Genomic DNA, 23419 nt, shown 5'->3' with positions numbered 1-23419 from the left:
GAGACTCCCTCGAGGGCCCCAAAATGTATAGATCCGAGGTGTGTGTGTGTGTGTGTGGATGGGTGAGGAGGAGGAGGAACAAGAGAGGAATGGGGAAAGAGATAATGTGTGTGTGTGTTTGTGATGGAGGTGTGGATGAGGATGGTGATGACAGAAGAGAAAAGGAACGAGAAATGAGGAGAAGAAGGAATGAAGAAAGGAACGGAAACAGAGAGGAACGGAATTAGAGAGGAACGGAAAGGGGAAAGGAAAGAGAGAGAAATGGAAAAAAGGAAAAAGAGAGGAACAAGAAAAGACCGAAAAGAAAGAGGAACGAAGAGAAAGAAGAATGGAGAGGAAGGAAAAGAGAGGAACGGAGAGGAAAAGGAAAAGAGGGACAAAAAGAGAAGAAAAAGAAAAGAAACGGAGAGGAACGAACAGAAAGAGAAGAACAAAGAGAGGAAAGGAGAAAAGAACGAACAAAAAGAGGAACAGAAAGAAGAATGGAAAAAGAAATACAAAAGGGGAGTGATATAGAGCTGCGTATGTGGATAGTAAAAAAAAAAAAGAAGAAAAAGTACTATGAGCTGAAGGGAGGAATTCTACTGTAAATCAAACCAGGAAACTTTTACAATACGGCTTATGAGACTACGCTTGTAAATGATGATGATGATGATGGTGGTGATGATGCGCAGAACGAGAATGTAGATCGTTCTTATTGAGGATTCTGAAGCACTTGGTTACAAAAAAAAAAAAAAAAAAAAAAAGGATCAAAACGATAACAGAAAACGGGGATATATAGGAGATCAAAGCTATCCAAAGGCGGCTTACAGGAAAACGGTAGCTGCCCCTTCCCAACTGCGCTTCACTCTACCCCTGCCACCCATACCACTACCATCCCCTGCCACGTGCCCGCCCCTATATCACACCACTATGGACGCCTTTCTTTCCCTTCTAACATTTTTTTCCCTTTATTTCCTTTGCCTTCTTTCTCCCTTGCTCCATCTCTTAAGAATTGCGTCTCTCCTCACCCTCCTTGTCCCCTCCTACCATCTCTTCACTCTTCCTTCTTCCCGCTACTCTCTTTTCACCCTTCCTTCTCCCTTGTATCAGTCCCTACTCCCACTATTCACCCACTTACCTCTTCCTTCTTCCACTGAAATCCCCGCTGCTTCTACACTGCCGTACCCTATTAATATATTTTACCCCTTTGTTGCTATCCCTCCTTGACTCTCCATATCACCACCTCTCTGCATGCCTGTCCCCCTATTGCCTCATATCCCCTTCCTATCCACTCCAATGTCACCCCTTCCCATACTATACCTTTCCTATGGGTATCACTATCCCCGATTTGCCTAGTACCTCCTTCTTATCCGCCTCCCTGTCCCTCTTTTGACCTTCTTATAAGCTTCTCTGTCCCCCTTCTCTCACTATCCTTTTCCTATTCGCCTCCCCGTCCCGCTTTGCATCCTATCCCTTTCCTAGTACCTCTCGCCCCTACCATCTCTCTCCTATCCATCTCTCACTCCCCCCTCCGCATACAATCATTTCCTATCCGAACCCCTGTCCCCCTTCGCCTTCTATCCCCTTCCTTACGCCGCCCGCCCTGTCTCCTCTGCCGCTGCCTCGTCCGCCGCCGCCTTTTCACCATGCCTAAAATTGACTCACCTCGCTCTCTCTCTCTCTCTCTCTCTCTCTCTCTCTCTCTCTCTCTCTCTCTCTCTCTCTCTCTCTCTCTCTCTCTCTCTCTCTCTCTCTCTCTCTCTCTCTCTCTCTCTCTCTCTCTCTCTCTCTCTCTCTCTCTCTCTCTCTCTCTCTCTCTCTCTCTCTCTCTCTCTCTCTCTCTCTCTCTCTCTCTCTCTCTCTCTCTCTCTCTCTCTCTCTCTCTCTCTCTCTCTCTTAAAGAAAGAACAAAGCACGCCCGAAAACATTAGACTTTATAATGATGCCAGGCGACGAGTAAAAAGACTAGTAGGTCAGGCAAAGCGTAGATACGAAGAAAATATTGCAGCCAACTGTAAAAATAATCCGAAATCTTTCTTCAGTTACATAAACAACAGAAAGGCGATCAAAAGTGGTATTGGACCTTTAACAAACAGCGACGGTGCACTAGTGACTGACAGCCAACACATTGCAAACCTCTTAAACAATTACTTTTCCTCGGTGTTTAATACTAACAGTCTTCCTCTCGCTACCACCAACACCAGTACTATTGTAAATCTCGAGCATGCATTGCCTAATTTTGAAATAACAACCGATGAAGTCCTTAAAGCTCTCCATTCACTTAAAACAAATAAAAGTCCTGGACCTGACAAAGTATATCCAACTCTGCTGAAAGAAACAAAGAGCGAAATACTCTCCTCCTCACAACCGTATTCAATATGTCCTTGCGACAAGGCATCGTCCCTTCAGATTGGAAAAAGGCTAACGTGACACCGATTTTCAAGAAAGGAGACAAAAAGTACCAGGTAATTACAGGCCCATTAGTCTAACTTCGGTTGTAGGTAAGCTACTTGAGGGCATAATTAGAGACAAAATTGTGAATTACCTTGAAAGCCACTCATTGATTGGGGACTCACAACATGGCTTCCGAAACAAAAGATCCTGCCTATCAAACCTATTAACCTTTTATAACGACCTCTTCACTGTTTATGACGTAACCAAATCACTGGACGTAGTCTATCTTGATTTCAGAAAGCGTTTGATAAAGTCCCGCATCATAAATTACTTTACAAATTAAAGCAAATAGGTATTGACGGTCAAGTAAACCAATGGATCGCGAATTGGTTGAGCAACAGACAACAAAGAGTAGTGATCGACGGATTTAACTCAGAGTGGGCGCCTGTCACTAGTGGCGTCCCTCAGGGCTCAGTCCTTGGCCCAGTGCTCTTCATTATTTACATCAACGACGTGGATGTTGGACTCAATAACCGCATTAGTAAATTTGCAGACGACACAAAGATTGGCAACTCGGTTCTCACTGACGAAGACAGGCAAAGCCTCCAAGAGGATTTGCACAAAATTTCAGCTTGGTCGGATAGATGGGAGATGCCCTTTAACGTAGACAAGTGCCAGGTCCTTCAAGTTGGAACGAGGAATAAGAAGTTCGAATACGAAATGCGCGGCGTTAAACTCAAAAGCGTTCAATGCGTCAAAGACTTGGGGGTCAAAATCGCGTCAAACCTCAAATTCTCACAGCAATGCATCGATGCAGCAAATAAAGCGAACAGAATGTTGGGCTTCATTAAAAGAAACTTTGTATTCAAGAATAAGGATGTAATACTCCCGCTCTACAACAGTTTAGTCAGACCCGACTTGGAATATGCGGTACAGTTTTGGTCTCCCCACCATGCAAAGGATATTGCTAAATTAGAAGGTGTTCAGCGTCGGGCAACGAAAATGATCCCTTCCTTGCGCATCAAATCCTACGAAGAAAGGCTTTCTACCCTTAACATGTTCTCTCTTGAGAAACGTCGCCTCCGAGGAAAACTGATCGAATGTTTTAAAATACTTAATGATTTCACGAATGTAGACAGATCAACATTGTTTATGATCGATGACACTTTGCGCACGAGGAACAATGGCGTAAAACTCAGATGTAGACAAGTAAATTCAGACTGCACCAAATTTTTCTTCACCAACGTTGTAGTGCGAGAATGGAATAAGCTTCCACCGTCAGTGGTCCAGTGTAACACGATTGACTCCTTCAAAAATAAGCTCGACCGTCACTTCCTTCAACTTAATATCAACTAGAGTAGAAATGCAACGTTTTGGAGTCTTCTGATTAATGTAAAATCACTTAGGTTTAAGGACAGACCACCAAGTCTGGACCATGGGGTCTGTGTGGTCTGATTTTCTATGTAAATCTATGTAAATCTCTCTCTCTCTCTCTCTCTCTCTCTCTCTCTCTCTCTCTCTCTCTCTCTCTCTCTCTCTCTCTCTCTCTCTCTCTCTCTCTCTCTCTCTCTCTCTCTCTCTCTCTCTCTCTCTCTCTCTCTCTCTCTCTCTTTTTTTTTTTTTATTTAAACATGTTCAGTACATTAGTACATGGCAGTATTATTTGTCTATGCTAAAGTTCCCCCGACCGTTGGGGAGCTATTTAAAAGCTTCTGCCGATTATATTATACAATTATTATACAATATATTATACAATTATATATATACATATTTACGGTGGGTGTAGGAGTAGCCACCTGTGGGACGCAACCTTCATCTGCTGAGTGGACAGTTGTGTCACATCCACATCAGCAGTGAGGTTGTTCCACCACACCACCGCTGCGATGGAGAAGGCTCGTTGGTGGGTGCTGGAGCGGGCCATTGGCACTTCCAGGAGGGAGGCGTTGCTCAGCACCGTTCTCGTGCTGCGCTCAGACCTCCTCCAGGTAGCCCTCAGGTCCGTCAGGTGGGGCACTAGGCCCACTTGTGCCTTATGTAGCACCGTCAGGGCAGCGACGCGGCGACGGTGCTCCAGGCTATTCAGCTGGTTCGTGGCTGGTCTTGCCCTTCCTTCGTGTGGGTGTTGTTGTTGTTGTTGTTGTCGCTGTGTCTCCCACTGGCTCGGTCGGTGGTGCTGGGTGCCGTTGATGAGGCGTTCAGCCCTCCTCTGCACCTTGTCTAGCAGGTTGAGGTGGCAGCGGGCGCTGGCCATCCAGGTGAGCGGTGCATACTCCATCACTGGACGGACTTGTGCCTTATAGAGGGTGTTCAGGCCTTCAGCATCGAGGAGGTTCTTCATGCGGCGCAGGAGGTTCACCTTCTGGGAGGCTTTTTGCGCCACCCTTTCAAGGTGACGGTCAAACCGCAGCTGGGAGTCCACCTCCACGCCCAGGATGTCGACGCTGGACTGCAGAGGGATGGTGTCATTCCCGAATCTCAGTCTGCCGTGGAGTTGCCTCGCGTCCTCCGAGAACGTGATATTACCATGGCCTGGGTTTTTTCAGGTGCAAACCTGACTTGCCACCTCTTTCCCAAGGCCAGTATGTCTGACACCTGTCTGTTGACTGACTCTATCACGTCCTGGGCTTCCTCCTCTTGTATGTTCTGGAGAGGGTGCAGTCGTCGGCGTAAGCGCTTGCTGCCGGGATGGTTTGCAGGAGGTCGTTAAAGTATATGTTCCACAGAATAGGTCCAAGGACGGACCCCTGTGGAACGGAGGCCTCCACCGGGAAGCTGGTCGAGGTGCTTCCGTTGACTGCTACGTGGAGGCTCCTGCCTAACAGGTAGTTTGAGAGAAGGCGCAGCAGGTCCCCGTGATGCCTAGTTGCTGTAGCTTCGCCGTCAGACCGCGGTGCCAAACGGAGTCGAACGCGCCAGCTATATCCAGGGCAATCACGAGAGGGGTGGCCGTCATCAAGGGCGTCATCACAGGACTTTGAGAGGAGAAGGAGGATGTCTGAGGGAGATCGGCCCATCCGAAAAGCAAACTGCTTCGGTTACTGCATGGGTGATTCCTATAGGAAGGATGTCAATTGCTCCCCGATGAACCTCTCAAATATCTTGCTGATGATTGGGAGGAGTGATATTGGTCTGTAATTGCCTGGCTCGGACCTGGATTTTTTCGTGTGTACGGGTGTGACTCTGGCCTCCTTCCACTGTGCAGGCAAAACCCGCTCTGCAGGCATCGCCGGAAGATCTGGTCGAGGGGCTGGTGAGCTCATCGGAGCATCGCCGCAGTAAGTATGGACTCACGCTGTCAGGGCCTGGCGCCTTCCTGGTGTTGACGCCCTCAGATGTCTCCTGACAGCGTCCTCAGAGATTAGCACATTCTCTAGTCTTGAGGCGATGAGTTGGGGAGGTGGGCGGCTGCCTGTCTGGCTCCTGGGTTGTCATCTTTTGACTGAAGTGACAGGCCAGCAGGTCAGCCTTTTCCCGGCTGGTGATGGCCAGGTCTCCGTCAGGTTTCCTCAGGGGCGGGATACGTTCCTGGGGGGTATGGCCTTGCTGTTCCTTCACCAGCCCCCACCACTGTTTCGGGTCGGTTTGGTTAGAGGACAGCTTTCTCCTCCTGTCGGCGTCCCACCTTTCTTTTGCCCACTTTGCTGTCCTCGTCATATTTTTGCAGGCTCGTCTGTGTTGGGCCTTATTTTCCTGCGTGGGGTGTCTTTTATATCTTGTCCAAGCCTTGTATTTCCTTTCGGCTGCAATACGGCACCTGTACCCGAACCAAGGCTGGTCTTTTGGGCTGGATGAGTAGGTGCGGTGGGGACGTGTTGCTGCTGGACGGTATTGAGGACAGTGGTGAGGGCGGAGACGTCATGTTGTGGGTCACCGTTAAGGACTGTGCCCCAAGCAGTCGCTGCCAGGGCCTGCCTTGCAGCCGTCCAGTCCGCGCGGTCCCACAGCCAGATGACTCGCTGGTGTTCCTCTTCACGCGCTGGGGCCAGGCTGATGGTGGTGAGTATGGCATTGTGGTCGGAACTGCCCACACGGTCTAGTGGGCAGCACAGCACGCAGTCACTCGGCAGGTCTGTGAGCACAGGGTCCAGGGAGCCTCCTCGCTGATGTGTCGGGAACTCAACATGGTTGTGCAATCCATGCACCGCTGTGAGCTCGGTGAAGGCCCTCGCCACCAGGTGTTGATTTAGGTCGCCCACAACCATCGCGTACTGACAGCTGTGGGCAGCCATAAGGTCGTCCAGGTGCTCTGTGAGGTAGGTGAGGGGGGCGCTGCCTTGCCACTGTGGCCGGTACATGGCACAGAGTAGCAGAGCGCTCCTGTCCTCGAGAATGATGCGGAGGAACATCATCTCCATTTCCAGGGGAGTGTCTGTGGTGAGGGCGTCCATCTGCAGGCCGTTTCGGTGGCAAACAGCAATGCCTCCCCCCTGTCCTGTGTGGCGGTCTCGTCTGGCCCAGTGCGAGTACCCGGGGATCTTATCACAGGTGGTGGCGCATGTGTCGTCCAGGAAGGTCTCCACTGTCACCACTATGTCGATGTGGTGCCTGAGGACGAAGGCGTGTGTCAGCTCCCCGATGTTGGTCCTAAAGCCTCGTACGTTGGCGGACAGAATCTTGAGGCCGCTGGTGTCCGTATCGCCTTATCTCTCTCTCTCTCTCTCTCTCTCTCTCTCTCTCTCTCTCTCTCTCTCTCTCTCTCTCTCTCTCTCTCTCTCTCTCTCTCTCTCTCTCTCTCTCTCTCTCTCTCTCTCTCTCTCTCTCTCTCTCTCTCTCTCTCTCTCTCTCTCTCTCTCTCTCTCTCTCTCTCTCTCTCTCTCTCTCTCTCTCTCTCTCTCTCTCTCTCTCTCTCTCTCTCTCTCTCTCTCTCTCTCTCTCTCTCTCTCTCTCTCTCTCTCTCTCTCTCTCTCTCTCTCTCTCTCTCTCTCTCTCTCTCTCTCTCTCTCTCTCTCTCTCTCTCTCTCTCTCTCTCTCTCTCTCTCTCTCTCTCTCTCTCTCTCTCTCTCTCTCTCTCTCTCTCTCTCTCTCTCTCTCTCTCTCTCTCTCTCTCTCTCTCTCTCTCTCTCTCTCTCTCTCTCTCTCTCTCTCTCTCTCTCTCTCTCTCTCTCTCTCTCTCTCTCTCTCTCTCTGACCTCCGTAGGGAGAGGTAGTGGTCGCTCCGCGCCGCGCTAGCCGCGGGACATGTGCTCCAAATCCCTCAAACCTCACTACTCAGGGATAACACACTAGAGCAACGCGACTACATACGTGTCTCTGTTTAATAAGGACGCATACTGCAATACCATCATCTCTAATACCATCATCAGCAAGCAACATGGATTCGTCTACCTCTGCACTCGAGACAACACGTGTGGAAAACAAGAATGAACCTTCCATGGCAAATCCTACCACAGAATACCTTCACAACTTCACCAAAGTGCAACTGCAGAAACACTGCCGCAATATAGGACTAACAAATGTGTGGGCCAACAAAGATCAGCTCGTGGAAATGATAATGGCAAACCACAGCGACGGAGCTCCTTCACCGTGCAGCACATCGACAACCAACAAACGCTGTAGTGTTAACAATCATTCTTGTGAACGCGGAAGTCCAGCATCTCTCAACAGCGAAAGTGAAAGTGAACGTGCTGTGTACCCCCGTAGTGAATCCATCTGTGCAGCATCTCAGAGCAGTGATCGTGACAAAAGTCCTGCATCTCTCAACAGCGAAGGTGAAAGTGAACGTGCTGGGTACCCCCGTAGCGAACCCGTCTGTGCAGCATCTCAGGGCAGTGATCGTGACAAAAGTCCTGCATCTCTCAACAGCGAAGGTGAAAGTGAACGTGCTGGGTACCCCCGTAGCGAACCCGTCTGTGCAGCATCTCAGGGCAGTGATCGTGACAAAAGTCCTGCATCTCTCAACAGCGAAGGTGAAAGTGAACGTGCTGGGTACCCCCGTAGCGAACCCGTCTGTGCAGCATCTCAGGGCAGTGATCATGACAAAAGTCCTGCATCTCTCAACAGCGAAAGTGAAAGTGTAGCATCTCAGGGCAGTGACCATGACAATGTTCTCTCACACGGCAGTAACTCAAACTCAAGTAATGACCCTCAAGAACCTACAGTGAATCACAAGAAACTGGAGTGTGAAATACATAAACTGTACGGAATGCTGCAAAGTATGAACAACGAAATCGAACACTCATACGAGGAAATAAAGAAAATGAACACCTGTTTCCATCATTTGGATGAACGCCTAACTAAACTTGAAAGGATCATAAGTAGAGGAGATCATAGTGACGGTAATACTGATGTCAGAAATACGGTGAGCCTAACTAGCCTAAGCCACCGTATCAGTGATCTGGAGGAAAAAGCGAGTGAAAACACACAGGCAAGTGGTAATACAAGTGATGTGCACCAGACAACACAGCCTAATCGTGACTCTCCAGTGAAAAAACATCTAATTCTTGGTGACGTCAATCTCAGCAACATCCAGGTATCCGATTTATCAGACAGCTGGAGTGTGAGAACATTAGGGGAGGCAAACTATGATCTCATGAGCTGCTGGGTGAAAGAAAAACTCTCCTGGTCTCCCGCCACTTGCATAATCTACGCTGGGCTTTTTGACATTCTGGAAAGATCCGAGTACACAGTAGCCCTGGATAACCTCGGAGCCTTGATCAGTGAACTAAAAACGAAAAACGAAAACATGGACATCTATGTCAGTCAGCTGGTGCCAAGCCTGCAGAGTGATACATTGCAGGCCAAAATAAATGACTTCAATGAACACCTACAAAAATGGGGTAATGAAAATGAAATACCCATTATAAACCCTGACCCGCTATTCAGGCTGGGGGATGGTAACATTGATGAGGATTGCTACTACGCTTATGGCCAGCACCAAGGATCCATGCTTATCAGACTAGGGGCCACAAGACTACTTCGTGCCATGGCTGTCCAGTGTACGCCTCTCCAGGGAAACATTAACAAGGAAAATCTCAGAAAACATCTCCAGTCACACTACCTCCACAAACATCCTAACAAGCAAACACAGAGGACACCTGGCCACCCCCCCCCACCTCACCAGCACGCCAGGTGGACAGCGACGGATGGAGAAGGGCGGGGCGGCGCACCTACTCTAATCCTTCTCGCCACCCCCATCCTCACCCTGCTGGGAACCACGGAAGGCGGAACAATGACCTTAATCCTCCGCGCCACCCCACCCCTATCCTCATGGGGGCCACGGAAGGCAGGACAGTAACCTGACAACACCTGGTCCCACACCTGACGATAGGAGGGCACTAACCCTCACTACCCGACCTCCCACCTCCGATATGACAACTCTCAACAGCATCTCTCCCATGGATGGACTAGAAGCCACCCCCACCCCCACACCCAGAGCTCCACACCGTCACCACCACCGCAACCATGGCCACGCAGAAGAGGAGCGTGCTACAACTGTGGGGAAACAAACCACACGCAAAACACATGCAGGTTTGACCATAAAATACGGTGCACAACATGTTACCAATTAGGCCACAAAAATAGAGTCCCACAAGGCTCTATCCTTGGCCCTATTCTTTTTACTATTTTTGTTAATGATATCTCAGATCACATCAGCGACTGTATACTGGTTCAGTACGCAGATGACACACAGTTTATCCACAGTGACAACATTAATAACATAGACCAGCTAATAACCAGAGCTAAAGTAACACTGTCGAATACCAAGACTTACTTCCTAAAAAGTGGCCTTATGTTGAATTCTAACAAAACCCAATTTATATTTATCGGCACACAGCAACTGTTATCGAGCTTACCAGATGATATGACCATCAACTTTGACGGAAGTGATATACCAATAAGCAAACATGTTAAAATATTGGGTGTTTACTTTGACAAGTACATGACGTTCGACACACACATACATCAACTCAACAAAAAAGTAATAGGGGTTATAATGTTCATAAACAGAATTAAGGACATATTTGATAAGGACACCAGAGTGATTGTTATCAAGACACTAGTGTTAAGTCTAATCAATTACGGACTAAAATATGGGGCAACACCAATGAGACCCTCATGCAGCGAGTGCAAAACTGCAAAACTTCGCTGCCAAAGTTGCTGCTGGGGCTACAAAAGACGCGACCGTGCTACTCCTGTGTTACAAGAACTAAAGTGGATAAGGATGACCGAAAAAGTGAAATTCGATCAGTGCATAATGGTGTATAAAGTGACCCATAAATATTATCCTGAGTGGCTACTAAACTTACCATATGTAACACAAATTAACGAACTTGTAACGAGACAAAACGGAGACCTATTTATCCCAAGAGTGAGAACAGACAATGGTGCGCGGTCACTATTAGTAAGTGGACCAAGAGCATGGAACAAGCTCCCCCCTAATATAAAAGAACTCCCGTCACTCACGAGCTTCAAGAAAGCCCTAACTATTCACGCTCTTCAAGGAGGCTTTTGCTAAAGAACGCGTGAAGGACATAATATACACTTATCTCGTACATATGTATTATATCTAGCAAGTTCCTATATATGATATCCCATGTAAATATTTAGTAATTAAAAAAAAAGATTAGTTAAAGAAAGTCTTATATATGATATCTGTACTACATGTAAAGTATTTAGTAATTAAGAGAAAAGCCATTGTACATTGTACTTTAATGGAATAAAGCATTCTGATTCTGATTCTCTCTCTCTCTCTCTCTCTCTCTCTCTCTCTCTCTCTCTCTCTCTCTCTCTCTCTCTCTCTCTCTCTCTCTCTCTCTCTCTCTCTCTCTCTCTCTCTCTCTCTCTCTCTCTCTCCTTTCTTTTGTTCACATCATTGTATCTTTCTAAATTCTTTCTCTTTCTTTCTCTCCTTACACTATTTTCTCTTTTTTCAAATTTCTTTCATAAGTGTACACCCATGTGTGTGTGTGTGTGTGTGTGTGTGTGTGTGTGTGTGTGTGTGTGTGTGTGTGTGTGTGTGTGTGTGTGTGTGTTTGCCTGGTTATTTTGATCTGCGCAGTACAGTTTTCTCTTTATTAGACATTCCCTCCTATAAAGAAACGGTCTCTGCCGGATGGTTTCGCAAGAACAGGTTTTCGATGCTGAATCCACGGTCGGGAGTCTATCCGGTTTTCCATCCTAGAATTGATAAACTCGGTTTCATCAGCATCAATACACTTAAAAAATATATTAACTTTATCTTCGTCTTGGCATTTTGTGAAGAGCCAAACAGTCTTCCTGCTAGGGCCTGGGGCGGGGGCCGAGGGGGAAGCCTTGGGCCCCCTCACGGCAGAGACGGAGTTACTGAGGGGCCCCGAGGAGGTCCCCGTCCCCTGCAGGCGGTCAGAAGAGGCCGCCAGCACCAAATGCCCTCAATATATGCGTTACAATAACCTTGATGACGATCCTAAGGAGAACAACGTATAGTTGAGTGATGACGAATCGCGGACACACTTTGAGGAAGAAACACAATTACCCTCAAAAAAGAAGGCGGAGACGTTGGAAAGGGAAGTCATTAACGAAACAGATGAAGTTAGTAAGGAAACAAGACATTACAGTTGTTGAAAGACAACTGAAGGTGCCGTAAACCTTCCACTGCATCTTTTACGGAGACTGTGAAAACAAAAGTTGTTGTACGTAGAAAGAGGTGAAGAAAGGGGGAACAAAACTGTTAACCCAGCCTCTTGGGGGGCAAGCCAGCCCAACTAAGAGCCGGTCCCAAGCCCGGAGGAATGGGGAGGGTTGCTGACCCTGGCTTGACTGTCCGGGTGGGATGCTGACCTTGGCTTAACTGCCCGGGTGGGATAATGATCGCTGACCTTGGCTTGATTGCCCGGGTGGGATGTTGACCTTGGCTTAACTGCCCGGGTGGGATAATGATCGCTGACCTTGGCTTGATTGCCCGGGTGGGATGCTGACCTTGGCTTAACTGCCCGGGTGGGATAATGATCGCTGACCTTGGCTTGATTGCCCGGGTGGGATGTTGACCTTGGCTTGATTGCTCGGGTGGGATGCGGCCCTTAGCTTGATTGCCGGGGTGGAATGTGGCCCTTGGCTTGATTGCTCTGGTGGGATGCGGACCTTAGCTTGATTGCAAGGGTGGGATGTGGCCCTTGGCTTGATTGCCGGGGTGGAATGTGGCCCTTGGCTTGACTACTCTGGTGGGATGCGAACCTTACCTTGATTGCCGGGGTGGGATGTGGCCCTTGGCTTGAGAGCTCTGGTGGGATGCAGACCTTAGCTTGATTGCAAGGGTGGGATGTGGCCCTTGGCTTGATAGCTCGGGTAGGATGCGGACCTTAGCTTGATTGCTGGGGTGGGATGTGGCCCTTGGCTTGATAGCTCGGGTATGAGGCGGACCTTAGCTTGATTGCTGGGGTAGGATGTGGCCCTTGGCTTGATTGCTCTGGTGGGATGCGGACCTTAGCTTGAATGCCGGGGTGGGATGTGGCCCTTGGCTTGATTGCTCTGGTGGGATGCGGACCTTAGCTTGAATGCCGGGGTGGGATGTGGCCCTTGGCTTGATTGCTCTGGTGGGATGCGGATCTTAGCTTGATTGCCGGGGTGGGATGTGGCCCTTTGCTTGATTGCTCTGGTGGGATGCGGACCTTAGCTTGATTGCCGGGGTGGGATGTGGCCCTTGGCTTGATAGCTCTGGTGGGATGCAGACCTTAGCTTGATTGCCGGGGTGGGATGTGGCCCTTGGCTTGATTGCTCTGGTGGGATGGGGACCTTAACTTGATTGCCGGGGTGGGATGTGGCCCTTGGCTTGATAGCTCAGGTGGGATGCGGACTTTGGCTTGATTGCTAGGGTGGGATAATGATTGCTGACCTTGGCTTAATCGCCCGGGTGGGATGAGGACCTTGGCTTGATTGCCCAGGTGGGATAATGATTGCTGATCTTGGCTTAATTGCCCGGGTGGGATGCGGACCTTGGCTTGATTGCCCGGGTAGGATAATGATTGATGACCTTGGCTTAATCGCACGGGTGGGATGCGGACCTTGGCTTGATCGCCCGGGTGGGATGCGGACCTTGGCTTAATCGCTCGGGTGGGATGCGGACCTTGGCTTAATCGCTCGGGTGGGATAATGACTGCTGACCTTGGCTTAATCGCCCGGGTGGGATGCAGACCTTGGCTTAATCGCCCGGGTGGGGTGCGGACCTTGGCTTAATCGCTCGGGTGGGATAATGACTGCTGACCTAGGCTTAATAGACCCGGTGGGATGCAGACCTTGGCTTAATCGCCCGGGTGGGATGCGGACCTTGGCTTAATCGCCCGGGTGGGATGCGGACCTTGGCTTAATCGCTCGGGTGGGATAATGACTGCTGACCATGGCTTAATCGCCCGGGTGGGATGCAGACCTTGGCTTAATCGCCCGGGTGGGATGCGGACCTTGGCTTGATCGCCCGGGTGAGATAATGACTGCGTACCTTGGCTTAATCGCCCGGGTGGGATGCAGACCTTGGCTTAATCGCCCGGGTGGGATGCGGATCTTGGCTTAATCGCCCAGGTGGGATAATGATTGCTGACCTTGGCTTAATCGCCCGGGTGGGATGCAGACCTTGGCTTGATCGCCTGGGTGGGATGCGGACCTTGGCTTAATAGCCCGGGTGGGATAATGATTGCTGACCTTGGCTTAATCGCCCGGGTGGGATAATGATTGCTGACCTTGGCTTAATCGCCCGGGTGGGATAATGCTTGCTGACCTTGGGTTGATCGCCCGGGTGGGATGCGGACCTTGGCTTAATCGCCCGGGTGGGATAATGGTTGCTGACCTTGGCTTAATCGCCCGGGTGGGATGCAGACCTTGGCTTAACCGCCCGGGTAGGATGCGGACCTTGGCTTAATCGCCCGGGTGGGATAATGATTGCTGACCTTGGCTTAATCGCCCGGGTGGGATAATGATTGCGGACCTTGGCTTAATCGCCCGGGTGGGATGCAGACCTTGGCTTAATCGCCCGGGTGGGATGCAGACCTTGGCTTAATCGCCCGGGTGGGATAATGACTGCTGACCTTAGCTTAATCGCCCGGGTGGGATGCGGACCTTGGCTTAATCGGCCGGGTGGGATGCGGACCTTGGCTTAATCGCCCGGGTGGGATAATGATTGCTGACCTTGGCTTAATCGCTCGGGTGGAATGCGGACCTTGGCTTAATCGCCCGGGTGGGATGCGGACCTTGGCTTAATTACCCGGGTGGGATAATGATTGCTGACCTTGGCTTAATCTCCCGGGTGGGATGCGGACCTTGGCTTAATTGCCAGGGTGGGATAATGATTGCGGACCTTGGCTTAATTGCCCGGGTGGGATGCGGACTTCGGCTTAATTGCCCGGTGGGATGCGGACCTTGGCTTGATCGCCAGGGTGGGTTGCGGACCTTGGCTTAATCGCCCGAGTGGGATAATGATTTTGACCTTGGCTTAATCGCCCGGGTGGGATAATGATTGCGGACCTTGGCTTAATCGCCCGGGTGGGATGCAGACCTTGGCTTGATCCGAGTGGGATAATGATTGCGACCTTGGCTTAATCGCTTGGGTGGGATAAGGATTGCGGACCTTGGCATGATTGCCCGGGTGGGATGCAGACCTTGGCTTGATTGCCCGGGTGGGATAATGATTGCGGACCTTGGCTTAATCGCCTGGGTGGGATGCAGACCTTGGCTTGATTGCCCGGGTGGGATGCAGACCTTGGCTTGATTGCCCGGGTGGGATAATGATATATACATACACTTATAAACATACACTCTGTTCTCATGTACACTTGTATATACTCCAACCATTCACTTTAAACACACACACTCCACATTATACTCATCCTTCAGCTCTTCTCATATGCACTAACATGCCCACTAGCAAAACAACTCACTCAAACTTTACCCACTTATTCTGATACCACTCTTGGATTAGTTAATGAAAAAATCTTTGCAACGCCTTCCTTCATGACTGCATTTGGATAATCTTAGGAACAGCGGCTCCTACCGGGTCCGCATTAAGGGCACGGTGTGGTGGTAATTACAACATTACTAGCACGTACGACGGGGTTTTGACAAGCGGACAGGCGTGTTTATGTCTCCTCTCTTCTTCCTCTCCCTCCTCTACATAGACATTTTATTCCTGCAAAATTCAACCTCTTCCCTTTTTTTTCCCTCCGTCTATTCCTCTTTCTTTTTTCCTCATCTCCTTTTCTGATTCATTTTTTCTTGCATCACTATCACCATCAAGACCACTACCAACATATCCATCCTCTTCCTCCTCCTCCTCCTCCTACACCTCCACCTCCACCTCCTCCTCCTCCTCCTCCTCCTCCTCCTCCTCCTTCTCCAAGATGCCGAGAACTTGGACTGTCTAATGTATGGGGGAGAAAGGATCAGCTCATCAACATGATCCTTCAGATTTCCCAACCTGACACAGCTCCAGGTACTGACGCCACACCTGCTCTCATCAGTGATATGGCACCTCAAGCTGAAGCCACTCAACGCCCTTATTGCGAAGATGCTCATTCGCTTGACTCTAAGGATGGGCAGTCACGCCAGCCTGCTGCCACCGTGCCGCCATACCAGGACAACCCCATGAATCTACTCCACAGCGAGACCGACCAATCACACCACTCTAATCACTCTGAATTGCACCTTTCTAATACTGACCTGCCTCTCTGCTCCGACATTCAGAAAATTGCCCTTGATATTGAGAGCATTAAAAACCGTATAAATACCAAAGACTTGGAAATCGAGCTACTTAATGAAGAAGTCAGGACTGCTTACGAAACAATTAGGTCACTGCAGACACGAGTCACCCATCTGGAACAAGAGCTTCAGTCTAACAAGAGCAGGGAAGAGCCCGTGACAAGGAGCTCCACCCCACTTTTTATTTACTTAAATTAAAAAAAAAAAATTTTTACGTCGTGGCCTATTGCGCCGGTAGGCTTGTTCCCGGTGAATCCTGATGGTCGGCCCAAGGCTTCTTCCCGGTGGGGCCTGATGGTCGGCCCAGCCTGTTCTGGCGCAGGCGAGTGTTTATAGTGGCGCCATCTTGCATTGGCTCATACTGCCCTCCCGGAGCTCATCTTTAATCCTAGAATTTAGTGTCCGGGTTGATAGATGGTCTTCTGGACAGCATGTGGGTAGTTTTAAGTCACTCGGCGGCGGCTGAAAAATCCCAGCAGAAAAATGACCCTATGAAACAAAGCGTTTGTCAGGTTGTACCACATGTAAAGCTAGTCCAATTCAGTGCCCAAATTGAAACATATAATGAACACTTGCTAAGATGGGGTGAATCAAATGGCGTTAAGATCATCAAAACCCCTTCTTTCTTCATACTTAGCACTGGTGATTTAGATGAACTCTGCTTTGAATCCGATGAAAATAACTCAACATTTAGTAGACTTGGTGCAGTCAGACTACTTGACTCAATTGATTCACAATGTCCTGACTTTAATTTTTGTAAGAACTGGAATAAAGTTAAAACGGCCCCTTTAACTGTAAATAATGTTAATAAGATTACACAAACTTAGTCCCCACAACTACCCCTTCACCGTTCCCACCCTGTGCTACAACCTCTATCCCACAGATCGACCCCCAGTGCTACCCCCCACCCCCCACCAGGCCCCTATGTACGCAATGCTGTCCCTCACCGCTTCCGTGGCAGACGGGAGCACAGTGGACGGGAGCACCTAACTGCTGCATCGCGGCCCGACACAGACCCCTTGCCAATTCCTGCCGCTCGCTGGAGTCATCACGTGTATGGGAGGGCCACGGCCAGCCACAACACTCCTCCATGGCGCCACGGCGATGAGCAGTCTCAGCCTGTCTCGAGCTGTGCACCTCACCACGCAGCTCCGAGCTCGCCAACTCCTGTCACTCGCTGGAGTCATCACGTGCAGGGGAGGGCCACGGCCAGCCACAACACCGCCCCCCCATGGTGCCACGGTGATGTACAGTCTCAGCCTGTCTCGAGCTGTGCACCTCACCATGCAGCTCCGATATTTGGCTGTTATAACTGTGGGGAACACAACCATAGACTGGCTACCTGTCGATTCGACCACAGACTGAGGTGCGGTAATTACCGTCGCCTTGGTCACAAAGAAAGGTTATGCCAGCTTCCTGTCGAATAGGAGTCCGGCCATGAAGACAGAGCCACTTACACGAAAAAAAAGGACAAATTGGAAATTGAACATTTCAATGCACAAAGTCTTTTATGTAATCTTGACGAAATACGTCTTTTAGTGAACGAACGTCAACCTGACATTTTATGTGTGAGTGAAACCTGGTTGACCAATGATGTTTTAGACCAGCACATTGCCATGTCTGATTTTAGTGTATATAGACGTGACAAAAGCAGAGGTGGAGGAGTGTGTATATATGTTAGGAATATTTGTACTGTCACTGTGATTGATGTAAACATTGACCGAGTCGAGGGGATTGAGGACTTATGGCTTACCGTGCAATGCCGAAAACTACCTTCTATAACAATTGGCTGCATGTACCGTCACCCGCACGCTAACTCTTTCACATTTTGACTACATTTTAGATGTTTTTATTATATACACCTCAGAAATAAGCCTTTTTATGTGTTGGGTGACTTTAATTGTAATTTTTTATCTAAAAACAACAAAATGGAACAAGTAATTAATAATACAAAATTAAGTCAGTTAGTAAATTAGCCAATAAGAACTACATCCCTGTCGGCAACATTATTGGATCTTATTGTGACAAATAATCCTGCCTTAGTGTTGGACCATGATGGTATTGTTTGCCCCATTGCTGACCATGACTTGCTAACTCTCACTCTTGACATTGCCAAACCTAAAAGGCTAACTATAACAAAACATTCCGAGAAATGAAGAACTACTCACCATAATTATTCTGTAATGTATTAACATCAGAAAGTAAGACATTAGATAACATCTACATTACTGGTAATGTCAGCACTCAAGTTAAGGTTCTTAATGGTGTCTTTTTGAAATGTCTTGATTTTTGCGCGCCCTTAGTGACAAAGGAATTGAAAAGACCCTTTGCTAAATGGCTTAATGAAGAGTTAAGAACTTTGAAACAACAATAAAACAATGCCTTGAAAGCCTGGAAAAAAGACACAAGCAACGTTAACCTAGTAAATACTTATAAAAACTTAAAGTGCCAAGTCAGAAGATCTATTCACTAATTCAAATCCGAATACTACAACAAAAAATTTGACAACAAAGGTAATAGTAAAATCATTTGGAAAACCATTAAGGAACTTATCCCTAATAATAAAAGCAGTAATCTGCCTGTCACATGTAACCATAAAGAAACTGCCATGCAGACTGCTAAGCTCTTCAATGATTTTTTTGCTAACGTTGGTAGAATCACTTTTGAAAAGACACAATTATGTGACTCCTCAAGTCTCCCAACTGCAGATCCAGTTGACATCACTGATCCTAACTGTCTGTTCAGACCTGAGCCTATTGACTGGCAAACTTTAGTCCTTACCATTGCACATATGAACAATAGTGATGCATGTGGGTCTGATGGGATACCACTGAGATTCCTTAATGATTCCCTTCCTGTTATTTTCTCCTATTTAACCACCATCATGAACACGTCAATAGTCACAGGAATTTTTCCCACAGCATGGAAATTCTCAATCGTGGTACCCATCCTCAAGACTGGTGATGTAAACGACCCCAGTAATTATCGTCCCATATATCCTCCCAGTCCTCTCCAAACTACTAGAAAAAATAGTTTCATCACAGTTGATTCAGCATCTGGAATCAAATCACCTACTTATTAATGCTCAGCATGGCTTCAGACCAAAGTTATCAACTACTTCAGCTCTATTAACACTAAATAAGAATCTATATTCCAACATGGATAATAAAAATGTCTCTCTGGTCACTCTCTGCGATTTATCAAAGGCCTTTGACAGCGTTATTCATGTTATTCTGCTTAAAAAAATACCTTAATGCAATGTGGATCCATTCTGGTTCGAGAGTTACCTTAGTGACAGAACACAATCAGTGTGATTAAATGACACTGTGTCTGATAAGACAGGTATTTCATATGGGGTGCCTCAAGGGTCTGTTCTTGGCCCTATTCTCTTTAATATTTATGTGAATGATCTTGCTTCATTCCTCCTCAACTGTGACGTCTTTCAATACGCAGACGACACCCAAATTATTCTTTCAAGTAATATTGATAATTTAAAGGACCTTATACAAAAAGCTGAAGACTAAATTAGCTAAAGCATACTTTAATGCAAATGGTCTAATGCTCAATGCCCCCCAAATCAATGTATCTTTATTGGATCCAGAAGGCTTTTATCACTGATTCCTCGCAATATCCACCTGATGGTGGACGGCAGTGTTATTACCCCCCAGTACATCAGTGAAGAACTTAGGCATATATTTTGATAACCATCTATCGTTCGATGCACATATCACAGAATTAATTAAAAAAGCACATGGAATCATTATGTTTATTAATTGAATAAAAGATAGTTTTAATAAATCAACAAGTATAATTGTGGTACAATCATTAGTTATGAGTATCATTAACTATGGAATAAGCATCTGGGGAGCAACCAACATCACCCAAATAGAACGTGTACAAAAAATACAAAATTTTGCAGCCAAAGTGGCTCTCGGAGGCGCTGCAAAAAGTGACCATGTTACTCCCTTCCTTAGGGAACTGAAATGGCTGAAAATAAATCACCAGTATGTGTATGAGATTATAACACTCACATATAGGATAATCAACCATGACCTCCCTGAGTGGTTGCTCCCATTAGCTCGTGTTCGTGACAGTCGCCGTCACCATGTATACACCAGGCAGACTGAACACCTACATGTACCCCGGTGTAACACTTGCCTTGCCACCAGGTCTTTCCAAGTGGGTGCTCCCTCACTTTGGAACAACCTGCCTCCTGTTGTACAACACGCCCCCTCCCTGTTCACTTTCAAATCACGTCTCAATTTTTTTTTTACTTAATAGGCAATTTTCCCAGTAGCTTATCTAACTCTTATTCAATTTTTAGTTTTTGGTCCCATATTTGATTTTATTTATTTTACATCTGACTGTGATAGGCCTCGCCCTGTTAAATCTTTTTCTTGTTTTTATTTTGACTCAGCACTGTTGCTTTATGGTCTAATACTTATTAGCTCTCAGTGCCTAGATTTAGTTTTTAACACGTCTGGCTAAACTTCACTGGCCTTATTGTATGGGACTTTTGTTATAACTCTAATTGATTATAAGATATATGTCAAGAAAAACTATTGAAATAATGGAAATAAGTTCTATTCTATTCTATTCTATTCTATTCCTCCTCCTCCTCCTCCTCCTCCTCCTCCCGCCCCGCTGATGAGAGCTCTGCCTCACGATTTTCTCTAAGTCCATTGTTATTGTTTCACGAGCGCCTCTATAGACAGACTGAGCCTGATAGGTGCCTTGCAGTGCACCATACAAACTAGTTCCTAAGCCAGTAATATCCAGAACGCGCATGGATCATTACGATTTCGGACATAAATCGGTCTTTACGAGTTCTACGTTATTTTCTTCTGTTTAATAAGGTAAATAATAGCGCAAGTATTTGTATTTTGATTTTAAACGATTACATTCCTGATATATTACTACGCGGGGTCTATCGCTGCCAGCCGCCACGTAGCAGTCTGACAGTCTTCCTCGCGGCGCCATGATGGAAGGACAGATACAACTAAGGATAAAGACGAGATGACTTTAGAATTTACCCAAACGATGATTTTGAGATAGCTTTTAAATATTCGAACGATGACTATATGAAGAATTTACCTAGTGTGAAAAATGTTTGGTATAGAGGAGGAAGGGAGAGTAGAATAGGCAGGTAAAGGTAAAGAAGCGCGTGGCCTCAGTGCTCCTCCTCCTCCTCCTTATCATCGTCATCATCATCTAACTTAGCAACTACCCTCTATCTGTGTTCCTCTTCTCTTCCTCTCACTGTACTTTAACATCGTCTTTTTTAATCTTCTATTCTCTCTCTCTCTCTCTCTCTCTCTCTCTCTCTCTCTCTCTCTCTCTCTCTCTCTCTCTCTCTCTCTCTCTCTCTCTCTCTCTCTCTCTCTCTCTCTCTCTCTCTCTCTCTCTCTCTCTCTCTCTCTCTCTCTCTCTCTCTCTCTCCTTTCTTTGTTCACATCATTGTATCTTTCTTAATTCTTTCTCCCTCGTTATCTTCTTACACTATTTTCTCTTATTTCAAATTTCTTTCATAAGTGTACACGCATGTGTGTGTGTGTGTGTGTGTGTGTGTGTGTGTGTGTGTGTGTGTGTGTGTGTTTGCCTGGTTATTGTGATCTGCGCAGTACAGTTTTCTCTTTATTAGACATTCCCTCCTATAAAGAAACGGTCTCTGCCGGATGGTGTCGCAAGAACAGGTTTTCGATGCTGAATCCACGGTCGGGAGTCTATCCGGTTTTCCATCCTAGAATTGATAAACTCGGTTTCATCAGCATCAATACACTTAAAAAATATATTAACTTTATCTTCGTCCTGGCATTTTGTGAAGAGCCAAACAGTCTTCCTGCTAGGGCCGGGGCCGGGGGCCGAGGGGGAAGCCTTGGGCCCCCTCTCGGCAGAGACGGAGTTACTGAGGGACCCCGAGGAGGTCCTCGGCCCCTGCAGGCGGTCAGAAGAGGTCGCCAACACCAAATGCCCTCAATATATGCGTTACCCTAACCTTGATGACGATCCTAAGGAGAACAACGTATAGTTGAGTGATGACGAATCGCGGACACACTTTGAGGAAGAAACACAATTACCCTCAAAAAAGAAGGCAGAGACGTTGGAAAGGGAAGTCATTAACGAAACAGATGAAGTTAGTAAAGAAACAAGAAATTACAGTTGTTGAAAGACAACTGAAGGTGCCGTAAACCTTCCACTGCATCTTTTACGGAGACTGTGAAAACAAAAGTTGTTGTACGTAGAAAGAGGTGAAGAAAGGGGGAACAAAACTGTTAACCCAGCCTCTTGGGGGGCAAGCCAGCCCAACTAAGAGCCGGTCCCAAGCCCGGAGGAATGGGGAGGGTTGCTGACCCTGGCTTGACTGTCCGGGTGGGATGCTGACCTTGGCTTAACTGCCCGGGTGGGATAATGATCGCAGACCTTGGCTTGATTGCCCGGGTGGGATGTTGACCTTGGCTTGATTGCCCGGGTGGGATACGGACCCTAGCTTGATTGCCCGGGTGGGATACGGACCCTAGCTTGATTGCCTGGGTGGGATGTGGCCCTTGGCTTGGTTGCTCTGGTGGGATGCGGACCTTAGCTTGATTGCAAGGGTGGGATGTGGCCCTTGGCTTGATTGCTCTGGTGGGATGCGGACCTTAGCTTGATTGCCGGGGTGGGATGTGGCCCTTGGCTTGATTGCTCTGGTGGGATGCGGACCTTAGCTTGATTGCCGGGGTGGGATGTGGCCCTTGGCTTGATAGCTCGGGTGGGATGCGGACCTTGGCTTGATTGCCGGGGTGGGATGTGGCCCTTGGCTTGATTGCTCTGGTGGGATGGGGACCTTAGCTTGATTGCCGGGGTGGGATGTGGTCCTAGGCTTGATAGCTCGGGCGGGATGCGGACCTTGGCTTGATTGCCAGGGTGGGATAATGATTGCTGACCTTGGCTTAATCGCCCGGGTGGGATGCGGACCTTGGCTTGATTGCCCGGGTGGGATAATGATTGATGACCTTGGCTTAATCGCCCGGGTGGGATGCGGACCTTGGCTTGATCGCCTGGGTGGGATAATGATTGCTGACCATGGCTTAATCGCCCGGGTGGGATGCGGACCTTAGCTTGATCGCCCGTGTGGGATGCGGACCTTGGCTTGATTGCCCGGGTGAGATAATGATTGCTGACCATGGCTTAATCGCCCGGGTGGGATGCGGACCTTGGCTGGATAGCCCGGTGGGATAATGATTGATGACCATGGCTTAATCGCCCGGGTGGGATGCGGACTTTGGCTTGATCGCCCGGGTGGGATAATAATTGCGGACCTTGGCTTAATCGCCCGGGTGGGATGAGGACCTTGGCTTAATCGCCTGGGTGGGATGCGGACCTTGGCTTGATCGCCCGGGTGGGA

General features: G+C 48.1%; 1 long non-coding RNA gene across 2 annotated transcripts; it reads right to left on the bottom strand.

Annotated features, from left to right (window-relative positions):
• Window positions 1-11554: 11554 nt before the first annotated feature.
• LOC126992951 (uncharacterized) lies at window positions 11555-23116 on the bottom strand. 2 transcript variants are annotated; one of them, XR_007747186.1, is made up of 5 exons: window positions 22921-23116; window positions 22611-22796; window positions 12777-12838; window positions 12343-12373; window positions 11555-12204 (listed from the first exon to the last, which is right to left on the bottom strand). It is a non-coding gene; the product is annotated as an uncharacterized LOC126992951 (long non-coding RNA). The 2 variants fall into 2 exon arrangements; XR_007747188.1 differs by lacking the exon at window positions 12777-12838 and having other exon boundaries at window positions 22673-22796.
• Between the last annotated feature and the right edge of the window lie 303 nt (window positions 23117-23419).

Source organism: Eriocheir sinensis, unplaced genomic scaffold (assembly GCF_024679095.1).
Source record: "Eriocheir sinensis breed Jianghai 21 unplaced genomic scaffold, ASM2467909v1 Scaffold529, whole genome shotgun sequence".
In the NCBI taxonomy this organism is placed as follows: Eukaryota; Metazoa; Arthropoda; class Malacostraca; order Decapoda; family Varunidae; genus Eriocheir; species Eriocheir sinensis.
This window is presented reverse-complemented; position numbering and strand designations above follow the sequence as displayed.